This window comes from Pezoporus wallicus, unplaced genomic scaffold, assembly GCF_028554395.1.
Source record: "Pezoporus wallicus isolate ANWC-B61680 ecotype Strahan unplaced genomic scaffold, APGP_CSIRO_Pwel_v1 scaffold_3294, whole genome shotgun sequence".
Lineage (NCBI taxonomy): Eukaryota > Metazoa > Chordata > Aves > Psittaciformes > Psittacidae > Pezoporus > Pezoporus wallicus.
The window spans coordinates 7234770-7248664 of NW_026635478.1; the positions used below are offsets into that span (position 1 = coordinate 7234770).

General features: G+C 46.5%; 1 long non-coding RNA gene across 1 annotated transcript; it reads right to left on the bottom strand.

The window, feature by feature from the left end:
• Positions 1–3827: 3827 nt before the first annotated feature.
• Positions 3828–8923, bottom strand: LOC130608629 (uncharacterized). The gene is made up of 2 exons (XR_008974588.1): positions 7737–8923; positions 3828–4336 (listed from the first exon to the last, which is right to left on the bottom strand). It is a non-coding gene; the product is annotated as an uncharacterized LOC130608629 (long non-coding RNA).
• Positions 8924–13895: the final 4972 nt, after the last annotated feature.

Consider the following 13895-nt stretch of genomic DNA (forward strand, 5'->3'; position numbering starts at 1 on the left):
ATCATCTAGTCCAACCCTCCTGCAAGAGCAGGGTAACCTAGAGTACATCACACAGGAACTTGTCCCTGCGGGCCTTGAATATCTCCAACGTAGGAGACTCCACAACCCCCCTGGGCAACCTGTTCCAGTGCTCTGTCACTCTCACAGTAAAGAAATTTTTCCTGATGTTCACATGGAACCTCCTATGCTCCAGTTTACACCCATTGCCCCTTGTCCTACCACTGGACATCACTGAAAAAAACCTAGCTCCATCATCCTGACACTCACCCTTTACATACTTGTAAACATTGATGAGGTCACCCCTCAGTCTCCTCTTCTCCAAGCTAAAGAGTCCCAGCTCCCTCAGCCTCTCCTCATAGGAGAGATGTTCCATTCTCTTAATCATCTTAGTTGCCCTGCGCTGGACTCTCTCCAGCAGGTCCCTGTCCTTCTTGAACTGAGGGGCCCAGAACTGGACACAATATTCCAGATGGGATCTCACCAGGGCAGAGTAGAGGGGGAGGAGAACCTCTGTTGACCTACTAACCACACTCTTTCTAATGCACCCTAGGATGCCGTCAGTCTTCTTGGCCACGAGGGCACATTGCTGGCTCATGGTCATCCTCCTGTCCACCAGGACCCCCAGGTCCCTTTCCCCTTCACTACTGTCCAGCAGGTCAGCCCCCAACCTGTACTGGTACATGGGGTTGTTCTTCCCCAGATGCAGGACTCTACACTTGCCCTTGTTGAATTTCATCAGGTTTCTCCCCGCCCAACTCTCCAGCCTGTCCAGGTCTCGCTGAATGGCAACACAGCCCTCTGGTGTGTCAGCCACTCCTCCCAGTTCAGTATCATCAGCAAACTTGCTGAGGGTACACTCAGTTCCCTCATCCAGGTCGTTGATGAAAATATTAAACAGCACTGGTCCCAGCACTGACCCCTGAGGGACTCCACTAGTCACAGACCTCCAGCTAGATTCTGCCCCATTAACTGCAACTCTCTGCCTTCTTCCTTTCAAACAGTTCTTGATCCACCTCACTACCTGATCATCAAGCCCACACTTCCTTATCTTATCTATGAGGATGCTGTGGGAGACAGTATCAAATGCCTTACTGAAATCAAGAAAAAACACATCTACCGCTCTACCATCATCCAGCCACCTACTTACTTGCTCATAGAAGGCTATAAGGTTGGTCAAACATGACTTCCCCTTGGTAAAGCCATGTTGGCTGCTGTTAATGACCCCCTCATCCTTGATATGTCTAGGGATGGTGTCAAGAATAAGTTGTTCCATCACCTTTCCAGGGATGGAGGTAAGGCTGACCAGGCTATAATTACCTGGGTCCTCCTTGTTCTTCTTATAGACTGGTGTGACATTTGCCATCCTCCAGTCCTCAGGCACCTCACCTGTTTCTCACGACTTACCAAAGATGATGGAGAGTGGCCCAGCAATGACCTCCGCCAGCTCCTTCAACACCCACGGATGTATTCCATCTGGACCCATCGATGTATTTTTGTCAGGATCTTGCTTAGTCAAGCTTTGAATAACTCCAAGAGTGGAGATCCAACAGCCTCTGTTGTATGGTTCCATGGGGTTACTCCCTCCAGGTGCAGCACTTTGCATTTGCTCTTTTCAGACTTCGCAAGTTTCCTGTCAGCCCATTTCTCCAGCATGTCAAGATCCCTCTGAGTGGCAGCCCTGCTTCTCAGTGTAGCAACTGCTTCTCCCAGTTTCACATGATCTGTGAGCTTGATAAAGTGTGTTGATAACAAGATGTTAAACATGATGTCATATGAATATCCAGGAGGGTTTGTTCCATAATCTTCTAAGAGACTAGAACTGAGGTTATTCCCACATGCAGGGTCTTTCAACATTGCTTCATTTAAAGGTTTGCATTACTGAGTTTTCTTAGTACCTCTTTGCTCAGAAGGGTCAAGAAAAATTTGATCCCTAGCGGAAAATTTCTCCTTCTTTTCTTACTGCCACAAACCATGAGAATGCCACTTGTATTGGAAAAATTACTTTTTGGTTTAACTCTATGGGTACAAAGTCTCCTTTGGCTGACATAAGCATACCTAGAGGATTTGCAGTTGTAATTACAACAGCAAGAGCCTTTTTGGGTGCTCATGTCCAAGACTTGGCAAATGACCTGAAAAAGCTCGCCTATTAGTACAAAAATCTGAGTGAACACAGGGAGCCGATGGATCAAATATCTAAATTATCTGGAAGGCAGGTGCCCAAAAATTTATTATGTTATAGGGGAATATGGTCATCACCCAGATCAAACAGGGAATTTCAAGGACTTTTTTGAAACAAAGCAGCAGCATGAAAAGAAGTTGGAGAGAAGCATAAAGAATTGTCGTAAGAGGAGAGAGACCTTAGACTGGAAACAGCAGGAGCCAAAATCTGGTCTGGCACTGCCCAAAGTCACGCTGCTGGCATCCTGACTCCTGCTTAGGCCAGACAGAGCAGTCTCCCTGTTGGATGCTGTGAAGACCCTGCACCCAGCCAGCAAAGTCACAGCACAGTGCAGCCAGTTGGAACCCACACTTGGGACTGCACATGTGAGGATATAGGGTGGTATGGGGTGGCATGGGCACCTATAAGGCTGGACAAACATAAATGCAAGTAGGGAAACTCAATGGCATCTCCACCCACCCTGGTGGAAGAACCACTGAGCCTGAATACTTGCTTATAAATATATCTACTGGCTCTGGTCTCTGCTGAAATATAAAACTGTATCTGCTAGTTCTAACAAGTATCTGCCAGCTTTAGTCTGGCTCATGTAGCCACGAAGTCTGCTGATTTTGATCACAGCAGGATTGCACAGCTGGCTACTGCTAGACCCACACTTTGGTCGAAAGCCAAGAACCCTCAAACCATATTTTTGAGCCCAGATCAGATTCTACTACGGTATGAATGAGATCCTGCCGGCAGACAGGGATTGAGTTGCTACTCCTCAGAGCAGTGGGTCTGCAGCTGAGGACTCTCTCCTTAGCTGGGACACTGCCTGAGGTAGCTCCTTGAGGTTGAGAGCCCTCATCTTGACTGGTAACTGAAACACATTTTGGGTTAATTCCCTTTAAAACTTAAGTCAGTTGTGTAGTATTTGGTTTCACTTGGCATCCAGAACCTGTAATTTACTAATGATGCTGGAGTATTAAATTGGTTTTTATTGGAATAAATTTCCTTTGGGGCTTGTAAACTACCTAAGTCAATTCTGTGGGCCTCTGCAACAGTGACAGCATGCTAAACTTTGAAATCTTGACCAAGGGATTAAAGGATTGATAGTGCATATAAATATATATATATCTTTAGACATAAACCTTAGACCAAGTCTGGGACTAGGAATGGATCCAGCTGTACCTAAACACCTCTTTTAGTTTAGAAAGCAAGGGGGTTATCTCTGAACCTCATGACTCAATGGGAGGGTCTCCCTCATGGCCCAACAGGAGGACAGTTCTATCTAACCCTGTCCTCTATAATCAAGTGAATTTTCCCACTCAATTATATTAAATTACTGTCACATTTTTCACTGAATAAAGTATATTGTTGCTTCTCTCTTCTGAGTGAAGTGCCTAACTGTTCCACAACAAACCCTTACTTCCAGAAGGGTGGGGTAGGGGGTTGCTTGTCCTATGACATGAGAGGTTTGTGCATATACCCCTGTAACTCTGTGTGTGCATGGGTGCAATTATAATTTCTTGAAATGAGTAACAGGAGGATCTTTAGAAACGTGTAGATAATTACTGAGATTTCATAAGCACCTATCAATGTATCTGTTGATTCACCAGTATTGATCTTTACTGTATAGATCAGTGATTGCCAGTTAAATATGTGCCCTTAATTAATTTATAAACTCCTTTGATCCCCTTTTTTATTTAAATTATTTGAACTGACCATTTCTTCCATGAGCAATCCTCACAGCAAGGATTACCCCAGTTGCATTGACCTTCTAACAATAACCTCCACCTTCTGTAATAAAAGGTGTCCTGAGCAGCATTCAGGCCATGGATGTCAGTATGCAGTTAGTTAATGTGGTGATGCAGGCTGCTTGTGTGCCTCTGAGGCTTTATTTTTGCCTGAAAGAGAGAATTGAAATCCCCAAAACAGTAACACTAGAATCCAAATTTAGTGAAACAGTGATGGCAGAGGCTGCACAGATGAGGAAGGAATTTCACCAAACAACTCATTTCAGGGGAATATTAACCAAACTGTTTTATCTGCATAACTACACAGAACAGGGTGCTTCAGTCACCTCTCCCAGGCTCCCTGTGTAGTCCCCAGAGTGTCCAGCTGAAACACTGTCCAAGAAAGGTGCTTTACCTTAGGTGGTGTGAACATCTCCTTAAATGTCTGCTTGTGTGGGGGTTGGAATGTATCAAAGCTGTCAGAGACCGTGGGGAGGAGAAACTACAGCTGGCAATTAAGAGTAACCATGGGAAGGAGGAACTACAGCAGGCAATTAAGAGTGACCTGTCCCTGATTGGTACTTGGAAGATGTTGGAACTGGCAAGGAACAAGGACGTCGGAACTGGAAAGAGGATGTCGATAGGAAAATCAGATAGACCTTTCACCTGATGTAACTGCAAGGCAAACACAGATGTGCTTGGCTAATTGCTTTGAAGCATATAAATATCAGGTAATCTTTGCAATAAACAATCCAGCTTGCACTCTACCTCTGGGTCTGTGCCTCCGTCCTCACAAATGGTGCCCGAACAGGGACAAGACAGAGAGCCGTGACTCGGCGACCGGTGAGGACGCCCAGCCGAACTCCGAAAGGCTGCAGCAATTAACCGATACCTCTGACTGAGGTAAGCGGCTGGGAACGGGAACATGGGAAACTCAGTATCCCCCGAGCACAAATCGATGTACAGAGTACTAGTAAAATTCCTAGCGAAGAAGGGGGTTACTGTAAATGAAGATAAAGACTTATTAATATGGGCCTCGGCCCATGCCCCAGAGGCGACATCAACTACTATTTATCAGAAGGGAGTATGGGACAAGACTGGGGTCTACCTTTGGGACGCAGCTACAAGGGATGACGTGGCGGTCCCCAAATTGCTGGCCATATGGCACTTAATCTATGAAAACACTCCAGATCCTCTCGACTCGGGGCCAGTAGACCCAGAAACTGAGCCAGATCTATTCCCGCCTGATCCTGGCATTGGCTGCCATGAGACACAAGCCTTGCCGGTGCTCACACACCCTCCCGCCCTTATCGATCTGCGGGAAGATATCTGCCGGCGGGCTGCAACAGCAAATGAGCCAGGCAAAGATGACCCTTTTGATCCCAGAGTAATAGACCCTGACAGAGAACCCCACCTCTACCCCCCGACCCGCATGATATGTGGAAAAACATTAAAAAAGAAGCGGAAAATCAAGGTGCTGTGAACCTGCCCCACAGCCTGAATGCTCCACATCCCGTCCGTCACGAGGCGAACCGCGGGCTGGACGGCGGGGAGGAAAACGGCGCTCCTGAGGGAGCCGAGCGGAGGCTGCGGCGGGAGCTCCCCTCCGGCCGAGGGGCTGCGCCTGGTGGCAGCGGCGGGACAAGGAGCTGCGGAGCACGGGCGCGCCGCCTCCACCTCCCTGATGCCGCGACCTCACTCACTCGCCCGGCGGCGGCATCAGCAGGCTCCGGCGGGCCCCCCCACTGCCTGCCCGCGGGCAGAGGGCTGTGATACTCGCCCGCCCCTCGCCTTTCTGTGCTCCGACAGACGCGAGTACGCGCTGCGCCCGCCAAGATGCGCGCTGCGGGGCAGCGCGGGGTCCACTCCTCCCAGTGAGAGGCGGGAAGAAACCCAGCCTCTGCCCCGGAGGTCTTTCACCCACAGCAACGCTCTCTTAACAGAGCACGATTCAGTCAAACACGCTACCCTTCAAAATAGAGCTGCCACAGATTTTTTGCTATTAGCTCAAGGACATGGTTGTAAAGACTTCGATAGAATGTGTTACATGAACCTGTCCAATCATTCTGGGTCTGTCCATGATGTAATTCAAAAACTAAAGGACAGACTTCAGATGTTGCAAGTGGAGAGTAGCTGGAATTGGCTAGAAAGTTTGCTGTCAGAATAGGGCAGCAGTGCATGGTTGAAAGATATTAAAATCGCAGTAGCCTGTGTAAAAATCTTTTTATATATTTTAATCACAGTTCCTTGTTTAATTGCTTGTATAATTCGTTTGTTTGCTAAGTTTATTAACAATGTTTTGTTAGTTTATAAAGAAGGGAGAGATGAGGGGAATGCTGCACAAGAAGCTGCACCAGTAGACCTGGACGGGAGCCCGGACATCTGGACTCCTATCAGCCACAAACCTTGGAAGAACTGAACGGGACAAGTTAGGAAGAGCTGGAGAAAGAACATGGGGTGGAACCAAAGAAAGCATAAAGATGATTTCTGAGGACTGTAAATTTGGAAACAGGAGGATGCTTAAGACAAGATAAAGAATGTGTAGTCAAGGGGAAGTGGAAGTGAGATTGTAATGAGTAGTGATAGCAGAGAACTATGTTTAGAAATAATTACTCAAGCAAAGGCGAGTGGACAGTAATGTGGTTGGCTGAAAGAGTGCGTGATCAATAAGATTGTTTTGTGATGGAAAAGTACCAAAAGAACTAACCGCTACTAACCTCTAAGCAGAATACTATAAAAACCTGTAAGCTCACTCAATAACAGATTTCGTCTGTATCCAGAAACAGAGTCCATGCCTCAGCTGCCACAAGATCAGGCCTGGCAAAGGGTGCTATCCCATATAAAGGATGGCTCATGTGCAGTAGGGACCTTAGGCATGTTTATCTCTAATAACACTATGATAATAAATAAACGAAGATTGCGTTCTCGAAGGTCAAAGCACACTTTTCAACCGAGCTGCAATGACAAAGTAAATTTTTGGAACCCAGGTGAAATAATAGCTGCCTCATTTTTAGGTCCCAGAGTAGCTAGCGCTCAAGCTTTGGCAAGTTAGGATGTTGGCTTGCTAAACAAACTAATGTTACAGCATCTGCTCTCTCTGCGTTGCTCACTGACGTTGACTCTATAAGACACACGACTTTGCAAAATAGAGCAGCAATCGATTTTCTCCTCTTAGCACATGGACATGGGTGTGAAATTTTGGAAGGAATGTGTTGTATGAATTTGTCAGACCATTCAGAATCCATACATGAAAGTATCCGTAAATTACAAGACAGTGTAATGAAGTTAAGGGAGGATGATAAAGATTGGTTATCATCACTTTTCTCTGATTGGGGTATAACTGGGTGGCTATTGACTTTGGTTAAGGGAGGAATGATCTTTTTGCTTGCTCTCTTTGGCATCATATACGTTGTACTTTGCTTATTACAATGTATGCAGAGAATGTTATCCCAAGCTTTTGAAAGACATGTGTATACTGCATTGCAAAAACAAGAAGGGGGAACTGTGGGGGTTGGAATGTATCAAAGCTGTCAGAGACCATGGGGAGGAGAAACTACAGCTGGCAATTAAGAGTAACCATGGGAAGGAGGAACTACAGCAGGCAATTAAGAGTGACCTGTCCCTGATTGGTACTTGGAAGATGTTGGAACTGGCAAGGAACAAGGACGTCGGAACTGGAAAGAGGATGTCGATAGGAAAATCAGATAGACCTTTCACCTGATGTAACTGCAAGGCAAACACAGATGTGCTTGGCTAATTGCTTTGAAGCATATAAATATCAGGTAATCTTTGCAATAAACGATCCAGCTTGCACTCTACCTCTGGGTCCATGCCTCCATCCTCACATGTTTGTTTGACTAATTGATGTTCGATGGCCCTGGCCTTAACTGGCTCGCCTATAGCAAAGACTGGACTAACACACAGCTGACAAGAAAGAAGCTCTCCAGAGAGAAATGAACAGGTGAATGTAAAGACTGGTTGGTATGCAGTGAAGAAATCAAGGTCTCTAAAGACAGCTATTAAAATTCTCTTCCACCATGAACCCAACAAGAACAGAGACTCAAAGTAGTTCAAAAGCAAGCCAGAGATTTCTGAACAGATTTCCCTGTGAATCATGGGCTTAAATTTGCACAGACTTTGCTGACAAAGCAGAGTTTTAGCTACAGTGACTCCAAATTCTGCAGTGCTTGTAGGAATGGTCACCCTAGCAAAGGGATAGGACTTTGTTACTAACTCTGGGTAGCCGTAATCTCCCACCCACTAGGTAAGGCTGGAGTGATTTAGTGCCAGACTTGGCTGGTCTGCAAAAGAAGCTTTCAATCTGGGACTTCCTGCTAGTACAACCAGGGGGGTGGCTGAAAACTACGTCAGAACTGGGTTTGGTGGTTGCTGACCCTACTAACCATCTCAGAAAGTGTAAGTTTTGCTTGACAGCAGGCTGACTTTTGTGGAAAGTTGAGATTACTGAAAAGAAGACCCTCTTCTATTAAAAAAACAAAACAAAACTGAAAAGTAAAGAACAAGTGTGACTGCCACAGCACCTGATGAGCCTCGTGCGTTGGGGCCAGACGGTTAAATTTTCCTCTTTTGCTTGGTTTTTCATCAGGACTTTATTTTGTATGGGGTACACCTTCCTTTTTTCCTTGCGGCAGATGCACTGAATAGCCATGGTGGACATTATGGCTCTTAGTTATCAAAGCCTAGCACAGGCACAGTGACAAGGCTCTGTCAGGCACAGGAGATGTTCCAAAGCATGGGAGAGAGGGAGTAGGAAGCCTTTCAAGAACAAAAAGTAGTGGATTTGATGGAAGCACCCATGGACCAAATCCAGCCTGGGAGCCCTCAGCAGAACAGGTTCAGTCTTCACAATGGAAGAATGTCCCTGAATAGCTTAGTGGTGATCCACTGTCCTAAATCTGGTTTATTTTCAATGCTGACTGTTGGTCCAAACCCATAAAAGCTGCAGTTACTAAGACCACCACCCTCCTGTGTTGTTCTGAGGCATCAGCAGTAGCCAGATGGGTCATGTTCTTGCTCCTCCAATACATGCAAGAAGGGGGACGGCTGGGTTGCTTCAGGCTCAAAGCTTGGTCATGTCGCTGGCTGCCGAAGGAAGGTGGATCTGGGCTTTCTGGAAAGCTATTCAAGAAAATACAAGCAATGTTAATCAAGACCTCAAGGCAAACATAAGCCTTGAGCAATGCCAAAGGAGCAAAAGTAGCTTTGGAGTAAGCAACGAGTGGCAGCAACAGAGATTCTCACGTTATGTTATAGTGTGAGGCCATGACAATGGCACAGATTTCTGGCACAGAACCGCTATGCACAAAGTTACTAGCCACAGCATCCTGGTATTGCAGGCATTTGGTTGGTCACAGGAAAGTTTACCTGGCGGAGTCCAAAGCCAGCTCCTTTGTCGATCAGAGCTGTTGTGAAGAAAGCAAGACATGAGGGCCTGCCCCTCCTTTCCCTTGGGAGCTGCTCTGAAGCTGAAGCTTTACTGCCGGTCCCTGCCAGTGCTGGGCTGCAGCTGGGCAACAGACACACCCACGCTCAGCCTTAGACTTTTGCCAGTCTAGCCCTGACCCGCACTGAGTGACTGCTTCCCAGCGTGAACTTGAACGTGCCCCGTCACCTGCCCTGAGCTTTGTTTGATCTTGACTGATGTCTCCAGCCCTGATCCCAACCTGGGCTTGCTATTCTGGGTCCCTGTTGGTAGCGTCACTCATGACTGGCTCACCTCACTACTGTGCCATGCCATCAGCCCCATCCATTCCTGCTGCTCCCTGATGCCTGCAGTGCAGTGCAGTGCAGCAGCAGGAGAGCAAGGGAAGCAGTAGCCCTGTGAGCAGCCACCAACCATTCCCACCACTTGCCAGCGGCCAGGCACATGCACGGCTGCGAGGCAGCTGCAGCCCAGAGCAGGTGGGATGAGGGACAGGACTCTCAGCTTAAGCATAGTTCCCATGAGAAGCAGGGGCAGCTCCCACAGAAACGCCTGCCAGCTTTGTCTCACAGAACTCCGCTCAAGGCCACACAGCTGCTTATTAAGTGTAGGCCAAGAGTGCAGGCATCCCGGCTTCCCAGGGGGGCGAGTGAATGCTGCCAGCGCCCTGACTGGCACATTTAACCGTGCAGTCACAGCTGCAGGAAGAGTACTGCATAACAGAGGGAATGGATAGATCACCTAGTCAAAGGAATGAGTTAAGATACTCTTGCTTATATCACTTACTGATGGCTAGACAGACAGAAACCAGTTTTGTTTGAGAAACGTTGAGCTGAAGGATCTGCAGAGGTCAACAGCTGACAAGTTATCTTGTTAAAGTTGTACATTTGGGTGCTGAACTGAGAGCAAATGAAGCTGCAAGCGCAGTCAACCTTGTAGAGCTTGTACAAGTTTCTGGAGATGTTTAACATCAGTTGCTCTTCAAAGGCAGTAGCACAATGGGGTGCGTTTTCGAAGATCTCTAAAGGTTTGCTCTTTGACAGCACCATGCCTTATAGTGTGTCCTGGGTTCAGCAGTAGCAGTCATGTTTCTCCTCCTTGGTAGCTGGTGCAGTGCAGTGTTTTGACTTTCGGCTCGGGAACAGAGCTGATAGAGATGTTTTGGTTTGGCCAAGGACTTTGTGAGCCTCATGCTCTGCCAGGGAGGAGGGGAAGCTGGGAGGAAGCAGAGACAGGACACCTGACCCAAACTGACCAAAGAGGTATTCCATACCACAGCACGTCATGCCCAGGAGGTAACTGGGAGTGAGCCAGAAGGGCTGGGAGTCTGCAGGGTTGGAGGAGGTATCGGTCGGTGCTTGGTCGGGCCTGGGGGGCGAGTTATTGGTCAGCTGGTGCTGAGGTGTTGTATTCTCTTCTCTTGTTATTTCCTTTATCATTATTATTACTGGTGGTAGCAGTAGTGATTTGTGTTATACCTTAGTTACTAAACTGTTCTTATCTCAACCCGTGGGAGTTGCATTCTTTTTTGATTCTCCTCTCTGTCCCTCCGGGAGCAGGGGGAGGGAAAGAAAGTGGGGGAAGTGAGCGAACGAATTACCTGACTGGGTTTAAACCACGACATAGTGATATAATAACTGAAGTGCAATGCTCCTATGTTACTGCATTCCCACAGAAAAAATATTTACAAGTGTACTGTGAAGGAATTAGCTGCTGGATTTGGTTTACAAATGCACATGTGTAAAACATGCTTAAAGAGAGACCCTCCTTTCCTCAGGAGAAAGATCCAACATACATCCTATTGCATACCTTTGCCAAATCTGACACTCGAGTTTAAAAAAAAACAACCAACTAACCAACCAAAACAAACAAACAACCACCAAACATGAAAATAAGAAGCCTAATATCTAAATTGAATTTGTCATATTGCAACTTGTGCTTTTTGCTGCTCATCCTTTCCCTGTGCACCTTAGAGGGAAGTCTAGCTCTGTCTTCTCTTCATCCCACAATCATGTAGTTGTAAAGAGCAATAAGGTCTCCCCTTTGCCTTCTCCAAGCTGGAGAGACCCGGCCCTCTCAGCCTCTCCTCATCCATCATGTGCCAGAGACTCAGCCAGCTTGGTGGTCTCATGTTATTCCCATGCCAGGGCACTGGTGGGCTTCTTTACCACAAGAGCACATTGCTAGCTCCTGGTCACCAATTGTTCACCAGGACTTCCAGGTCTTTTTCTGTAGATCTTCCTAGACACTGCCACAGCCTGCATTATTGCATGGCATTATTCCATTCCAGGTGCAGGACTTGCATTTACTTTTATTGAACTTGATGAGGTTCCTGTCAACCCACCTCTCCAGCTTGTCTAGGTCCCCTCTGAATAGCAGCCATGCCCTTCAGCTTACTGAAACTACTTCCAACTTGGTGCCATCTGCAGTTGTGCTGAGAGTATGCTCTGTTCTGTCATCAAGGTTTTCAATAAGAAGTTTAAGCACCATTTTCACATGGGATCACAGAATTATTTAGGCTGGAAAAAGGACCTTTAAGATCACCAAGTCCACCAACAAGCCTAACACTGCCAAGTCCACCACTGAACCATATCCCACATCTACACATCTACAATACCTCCTGAGATGGTGACTCAACCATTTCCCTGGGAAGCCTGTTCCAGTGCTTGGCACCCCTTTTGGTGAAGAAATTTTTCCTAATTTCCAATCTAAACTTCCCCTGGAGCAGCTTGAGGCTATTTTCTCTTGTCCTATCGCTTGCTGATTGGGAGAAGAGCACAGCACTCACCTCACTACAACCTCCTTGGCTGTAGAGAAAGAGTGATAAGGGAAGACAGCTGGGGAGCTGCAGAACAGAGTGGGAAAGAGGTTTTGGGTTTCAGGAAAGACCCTTTTGCTAATGAAGAAAATGAAGAACAGAGGCTTGCTATAGGAGCCCATACTCTGTGGAGTTAAACTGGACAGGATTGTCCACCCCAGGACAGTCACAGAGCTGTGTCCTGGGAACACTGGTCTTCACTGGCAATGCAGTTGTGTTTAGGTGTGCATTCATTTTACTCAATTCCCCCACTTCATGCACATTCATTCAATTTACTCAACTTCATTCACGCCGTCAAACCCCACACTCACAAGCACTGAGGTGCATGTGCCCAACATGTCTGGCCAGGATCTATGTGACATACAGTGTAAAGGAAGATAGGCACCAACTATCACACCCTAATGGCATCTCTTGGGTTTTTCTTCATTGGCAGTGGCAAACTGCCTTGGACAGGTCTTTTATGCCTAACAGAGGGTAGGAAAGCTACCTGGGATCCAACACTTACTATCGTGGCATCCTTGTGCTTTACAGTCTGGCTACTTCTGCTTTCACACACTTCAGGCAACTCATTTACCTGTTATCTGTGTTTCTTCATTTTGAGTTTCTGAGGCTGTGGTCTGCTTCCAGTCGGACCAACAGGAAAAGAAATGTCCTTTGTGATGTTCTGTATCTTCCCGCCATGTCCAGCTGCCAGATGGCAGGGTTTTCTTCAGACAAGTCTATTCTAGAGTGTAGGTCTTCCTGGTTTGAGAGAAATCATGTCTTTCCCAATTTTACTGCCTTAAACTGTGTCTTTAGTTACCAATACAGGCCATTCTTTTAACCTTTGTTCTGCTATTTCTGCTGGTGCTTACACACACCCATTCCCATTTCCATTCAGACTTTGCTCATACCAATCAATACTTCAGTTTCAATTCTCTGAAAGCTGATTTGGCTTACTAAGAAGTCAGGTGAATACCAGAGCCAGGGCAAACAAGCAAACATTACAGCTGGAAGTAGAGGACACCAGAGAGAAAGATGTACAGGGACATTTTTAGCAGCAACAAGAGGTTGCATCAACCCAGCCACTTTTTCCATGTTTTCTAACTTTTTAAGCAAATTGCTTGATATTTAAGACCAGAATCACTCACTGCACTGTGAAAATAATACCAATTTGTGACTCCTTGATAGAGCGGTCCCTTCTGTCTCACCTAGTTGTGTTTCACATAAGTAGGTTCTGTTTGAAGTTGGTAAGGAAGTCCAGTATTTGGGGCATTTGTATTTGCAAAACATTATACCAAAACCCAGAATAAATCCAGTGATGTTTCTTAGTTTGCTTTCACTCTGAACTGATCCAAAGCCCTTCTTAAGTGCATTTAAGTGTAGAATAGAACATGCTTGCCGAGGCTGCGTGTGCATCTTTTTTCTGCTTGCAGTACTTCACTTTCCTTTCCTGCTCTAACAGTAAAGCTCCGCCCACCACATAGTTCCGTTTTCAGAGTGGGTTAAGGCACAAATGCATGTTCTCACCGGAACTGGCTGAAAAAGCAGAAGACATAAATATAAGCAAATGACTGAAAGGTTTGCCTGATTAATGATTTTCTTCTGCTGCCTGGAGTTGGCAGTACTGTGCTGATTCACTGTTCGAATCATTTTCTACCTTATCAGTCAGTCCTGAAACTACATCAAGCACAGATCTGACGTTTTATCATCCTCGACCTGTTGACAACCAAGAGCGCACATATGCATGCCTAGAACATAAAC